Consider the following 6,000-nt stretch of genomic DNA (forward strand, 5'->3'; position numbering starts at 1 on the left):
CTCCCTCCTACTCTTCCATAGATGTATGCTGAGTAATGTTCTGTGATGCTTGTGGTATTAAACATTTGTGTAAAGTACTCCCTTAATTGTCACCCAAATCTGAGTTTGATGATATGGTTTCCATTTTGTAGATGAGGAGACATGTCCAATGAAATGCAAGGGCACATAACCAAAATGTGGAAAGTAGATTTTATGGACCTGAACAACAAATGTGTAAGGGTGAACACTGCAGCATGATGCCCAAGGCTTGAAGAGACAGCCACAGAATCCAGATAACTTGAGGCCAGAAGGCATAATAATGGCTTCTTTGATGTCTGAATAAATAAGTACAGGGATTTCCCAGATTTTGAAGTCATTGGTGACTTATTTCTCTAGGATACTAGAGTGAGTTCTTTAGTAGAAGGTAGTTAGAAAAGGAGAGTCCTTGTCTAAAAACAAAAGGTATTTTTAAAAAGCGATCATAAAATTGGCCTTAAAGGAGAGACCATTGAAGTGGGATCACAGTGGACTGAGTGAAGTCCTATCAATAGGGAAGGTCAGTAGAGGTATGAAAGGATATATTGATTGGATCTGGAACGCAGGAGCATGTTTGAGTGGCTGTGTGTAAGTGGGAGGCGTGTTTATGTGTATAAGTAAATTTAGGTGAACCTGGAGAATTAACAAGCAGTGAAGTAGACTAGAGTTATATTTTAGAAAAATAAGGAGAAGAGAGACTAGTTTGGAAACCATCGCAGAAGTAACGTACAGTGGTGACATGGACCTAAGGTTATGGTGAGAAATTCTAGGCCTTCGCTTACAAAAATCCATAGAAAAGACTTACTTTCTCCGGTATGAGATGCTCACAGACAAACTTTATTTGAAATAGGAAATTTGCACATAAACAGATATTTATCCCATCCTATTAGGATGAAATATATACATATACTTCCATTTACAAATGAATTCCTTCCTTAATGGAAACAGAAGCGCCCTCTAGATCTGCACTACAAATCTTTCTAGCTACAAATTTTCCTGTCCCAGACAGTTTTAGCTGTTATTTTCAAAAAGCAAAGAAGTTGCTTGATTTCTTATTTTAAATTGCTATTCAGGAAATGCAAAGATTAATTTCACTTGAATAGATATACGAGAATTTTTTATGTTGCTGTGTAGTTTTGCTCACACAGATCTACTGTGCGTACTAGATTTGCCAGGGACTTGAAGATCCCTGCTATTTCGCACCTGTGTTATATGATATGGAAATACTCCTTGGTGGTGAATTTTTATGCATATTGTGAAATTTTAAAAAAATTTAATCAGGAGATAAAATAGTTTAACTCAAGTTTTACCTGTAATTTAGGTAAGTAGTTCTCAAACTGGTTTTGGGGGCTTGATGGAATCTTAAAAGGGGAGATAATAATTTCATTGTTAAAGAGACCTAACATTCTTTTGATTATAGACTTCAATTCTGGGGGGTCCTCGGTGGCTCAGTCGGTTAAGCATCTGCTTTCAGCTCAGGTCATGATCCCAGGGTCCTGGGATCGAGCCCCTCGTTGGGCTCCCTGCTCCGTGGGAAGCCTGTTTCTCCCTCTCTGCAGCTCCTCCTGCTTATGCTCTCTCTCTTTCTCAAATAAATAAAATCTTAAAAATATATATATATATATTTAAAAAGATTTCAATTTTTGGTTAACAAAATACTTGTCATAATTATTTTGTTACAGTTTTAATACAAGTGGAGCTATACAAGTCTCCTTTTACTTAGTACAATTATTTTAAGATTCCTCCCATATTACAGGTGATATAACTAGATCTTTTCTGTTTTTAAGAGTAATTCTGCTTTTAATTATGGCTTAATTTTTACAAATAATCAATATAACAATATAATATTCATAATGCTACAAAAATGTGAGAAGAGTATATGTGAATATTGATTTATAGTTAGTAAAATGTAAAATATTGATGAACTAAGCATAAAGTCACTGAGGAGTGTTTATAAGCATTAGGTATTAAACTGACAGATATTGTGGAATCAAAGTTGTAAAAACACTGTGGGACACTCATCAATCATTCTGATTGATGTTAAAATGAAAGAGAGAAATTGCCAAATAAGTAGTAAAAAGAGAAATGTTTATCTTCCTGTGCATCTTCTACATTTGAGTTGATTTTTATTACTTGGTGTATAGGAGTCTTAGAATCATATTTCCTTCCATCCCTTCCTGGTGAACAATTCTTAAGGAAGCCTGGCATCCTGTAGCCCTTGCTTAGAATGAAATCTTTAAAGGCAGTTGTTCCATAAAGACCGTCAAGAATATCCTGTTCAGGAATAATATCCTGTTCCAAAACTCCCCTCTTGAGCTTTAAATAAGATTTTGGGGTCAATTAAAGGTTCATCATTTATTAGCTTTTTCTACAACTTGGGCTTCAGGTACCATGCTTCATACCTCATCTTCACCCAGTTGGGTTTATAAGGATTCTGTGGCGTTTGGAGTTTCCTCTCCCAGTTTTGTTCCCGTAAGGAGAATTTTATTTCCTCCATTTTACTTAGCCCCATTCTTACTTCAGCGCCGACGGAAACTGGTTTACTTTCTTCACGCATCCATGTCATCGGTTGGTTTGCACTCATAGCCAACATCAAACTATTTCATGATGGACTTTCCATCAGTACCCAAGTCTCCAAAAGTAGTAACCCATTTGCAGAATTTACGAACTCCTCTGGGTGTTTTTCTACAAAGAGGATGATTTTTGAGCAAAGCCTTTGTGCGTGACCTCTTTTCCTTATGAGGCAATTCATCTGTATGTGACACAGGAGTCTTCTTGGGAAGTTCCAGGTTGACTTTGGCAGGACGTTTCTCACAAAGCTTTATGGGGGGTCTTCATTCTTTTTTCACTGTTCTGACAATGATCCCATGTGTCCTCTAGCTTCCTGTTAGGATTGAGCACTTTTAGCACCTTTATAAGAGGTCTGCAGGTAGGTCGTTCTCCAGACTTGGGTAGAGAGCCAAGGGATGCTCAGTCACATGGGCTTCAATGTCTTCTATGAATGCCCTCTGTGCTAACTGGGCTGGTGAGAGCATGGAAAATAGGTCTGCTCTTAGTTTTTTCTGACTTTGTGGGGGCAGATTGGGGATCTCTGTTAGCATTCATGGGGAGAAAGCCCTCCTTAGGGCTGCGAATGATCAGATCTTCACAAAGTGGATACCCCCTCCTGGAGTCGTCCAGCCTCTCTTTCACAAATATTCATCATCAGCTGTCCAGAACTTCAAAAGTTTGTTATTGTGCTTTGCCAAATACTTGGAAGGTAACCTTTCTTTGTACCAGGGCTTGCAGTTCATACCCAGGGTGTTTATTTAACATTTTAAGAAACCACCAGCTTTCTCAAAGTGGTTGTACTATTTAACATTCCTTCTAGTAGTGTATAAGAATTGCACTGCCTTCACATACTCCCCAACACTTGGCATGGTTAGTCATGTTAATTTTGGCTATTCTGATAGGTAGTGATATCTCATAGTTTTTAATTTTCATTTCTGTAATGAGTACTGTTGTTGCACATCTGTTAGTGTGCTTATTTGCCATTTATATCTCTCTTACGGTGAAGTGTCTGTCCAAATTTTTTGCACATTTTAAAATTGTGTTGCTTGGTATCTTGTTGAATTTTGAGAGTTCTTTGTGTATTCTGGATGTAAGTCCTTATCAGATAAATGATTTGCATTTTCCCCCCTCTCCATTTATGGCTTGTTTTTTCATTGTCTCAACATTGTCTTTTAAAGATCACAAGTTTTAAAATTTGACAAAGTCTACTTTATTAATTTTTTCTTTTGTGGCTTGTAATTTTTGTGTTTCATCTGAGAAATACTTGCCTTTCCAAAGGTCACAAAAGTTTTTTTTTTCATTTAGATCTGTCATTTTTTAATTAATTTTTTTAAACAGTGCAATATTTAGATCAAAGTTTTTAATTTTTTTGCCTATGAATATCCAGTAATTCCAGAACTAGTTTTTGAAAACATGAGCTTTTTTTTCCCACTGAATTATTTTTATACCGTGGTAGAAAACCAGTTGTCATATTTCTGGCCATACATTATCTCAACATTCTTTTCTGATCTATTGATATTTTCTGTCTTTATACCACTTTCATGCTGTGTTGATTAGTTTTATAAGTCTTGAAATTGGGCTGCATTAGTCCTCCAACTCCATTCTTTTTTTACAAAGTTTTTTTTTTGGGGGGGAGGGCTCTTTAGGTCCTTTAAACTTAAAAAAGTTTAAAAGACCCCAGAAACTGACCTCAAGGCAGACAGAACAAACTCCACAGCTAAAGGGAGAAGATGGACTGAATCCAAGAAGGTAGGAAGTGTAGACACCGGGGTAGAGGAGAAAGGGATCATGAGTACTATGGAAGGAAGGGAGCCAGGGTCATGGAGAAGTGTGAGACAGAAAGAAGCACGTGGGGGAACATACAAGGAGAATGTTTCCCCAAAGCCAGTGGCTTGGAAATCGAGAGGGGCTGAATTTCGTGAGTTCTTATAACCAGTAGTACTTAAAGTCAGTGAGTTTGGCTGGGATAGAGATCAGAGGGCATGGTGCTGCTCCTGGGGAGAAGGCAGGCAAATACCTGGGGGCAGACAGCATGGACACAGTGATTTGAAGAACATCTGGGGCACAAAAGGGGATTATTCGCCTTTTTAGAGCACATCCTGAGAGGCAGCATTTACGGAGGTGCTCCTCCATGAACAAAGGAGCTGGCTGGTGCCATTTCCTTTCATCGCCCCTCAGCAGAAACAGAGCCACACACTGGAAACAGTGCGGCAACATCACTGGCTGCCTAATTTACTTATGCCAAGCTCCACAACCCCGTGCTCTCGCAGGACTGCCCTTCTCAGTCAAGCTTGCCTCAGTCCCAGCATGATGGGCTTATACCCCAGACCACCAGGACAAGTCCCTGCCCACACCACGTCTCTAAAGCCTGGGGTTTTTAGGTCAGGAGGTTTGTCTGGTATAGAGCCCCGAGGGCACTGTACTGCTCCTGGAGAAAAGACAGGCAAAAAACGGAAGGGAGGCAGCATGGAAACAGTGATCTGAAAAATGCCTAGGGCACATAGTGGGGAGATTATTCTCTCTTCTCAAAGAGTGTCTGTGAGAGGCATCATTCATGGAGATGCATGTCTTTGAACAAAGGAGCTGGCTGGCACCATTTCCCTCCTCCTTCCCCTCAGCACAAACACAAAGCCACCTGTGGGAAGCAGCGCAGTGCCCACACTGGCTGTTTAACTTGCTTACACCAAGCACCACCCTTGTGCTCTGTCGGGACTGCCTCTCTCAGACTAGCTTGTATTGGTCTCAGCACAGTAGGCCTCTCCCCTAGAAGACCAACACAACTCCCTGATCACACCATGTCTCCCAAACAGAGTTCTACAGGGCCTCAGTTCTCATGAAAGTAGTATCAGGTCTCATTTCACAAGCACACCAGAGCACAGATAGTTAAAACTCACCACGTTCATGCTAAGGACCAAACACTGCCCACTGCAGGCAAGGAGAGCCTCTGAAGACAACTGCCGTAAAGGATAGAGCAGCCAGAACACAAGAGCAGAATGCATGCAGTACACATGGGAGACATATGGGTGAAATGATATACTTGTTTTTCTTTAACTGACTTATTTCGCTTAACATAATACCCTCTAGTTCCATCCACATTCTTGCAAATGGCAAGATTTCATTATTTTTGATGTCTGAGTAATATTCCAGTGTGTGTGAGTGTGTGTGTATGTATACCCCTTCTTTTTTATCCATTCATCAGTCAGTGGGACATTTGGGCTCTTTCCATAATTTGGCTAGTGTTGATACTGCTGCTATAAACATTGGGGTGCATGTGCCCCTTAGAATCAGAATTTTTGTATCCCTTGAGTAAATACTCAGTAGTGCAATTGCTGACTTGTAGGGTAGTTCTATTTTTAACTTTTTGAGAAACCTCATACTGTTCTCCAGAATGGCTGCCCCAGTTTGCATTCCCACTAACAGTGCGAAAGGGATCCC

At 39.9% G+C, this 6,000-nt stretch overlaps 1 pseudogene; it reads right to left on the minus strand.

The window, feature by feature from the left end:
* LOC148106984 (protein FAM47E pseudogene) overlaps positions 1–3,308 on the minus strand; it is a 31,006-nt pseudogene extending 27,698 nt beyond the window's left edge.
* Positions 3,309–6,000: the final 2,692 nt, after the last annotated feature.

The sequence above is a fragment of the Ursus americanus genome, chromosome X, assembly GCF_024610735.1.
Source record: "Ursus americanus isolate L20-20 chromosome X, mUrsAme1.1.p, whole genome shotgun sequence".
NCBI lineage: Eukaryota > Metazoa > Chordata > Mammalia > Carnivora > Ursidae > Ursus > Ursus americanus.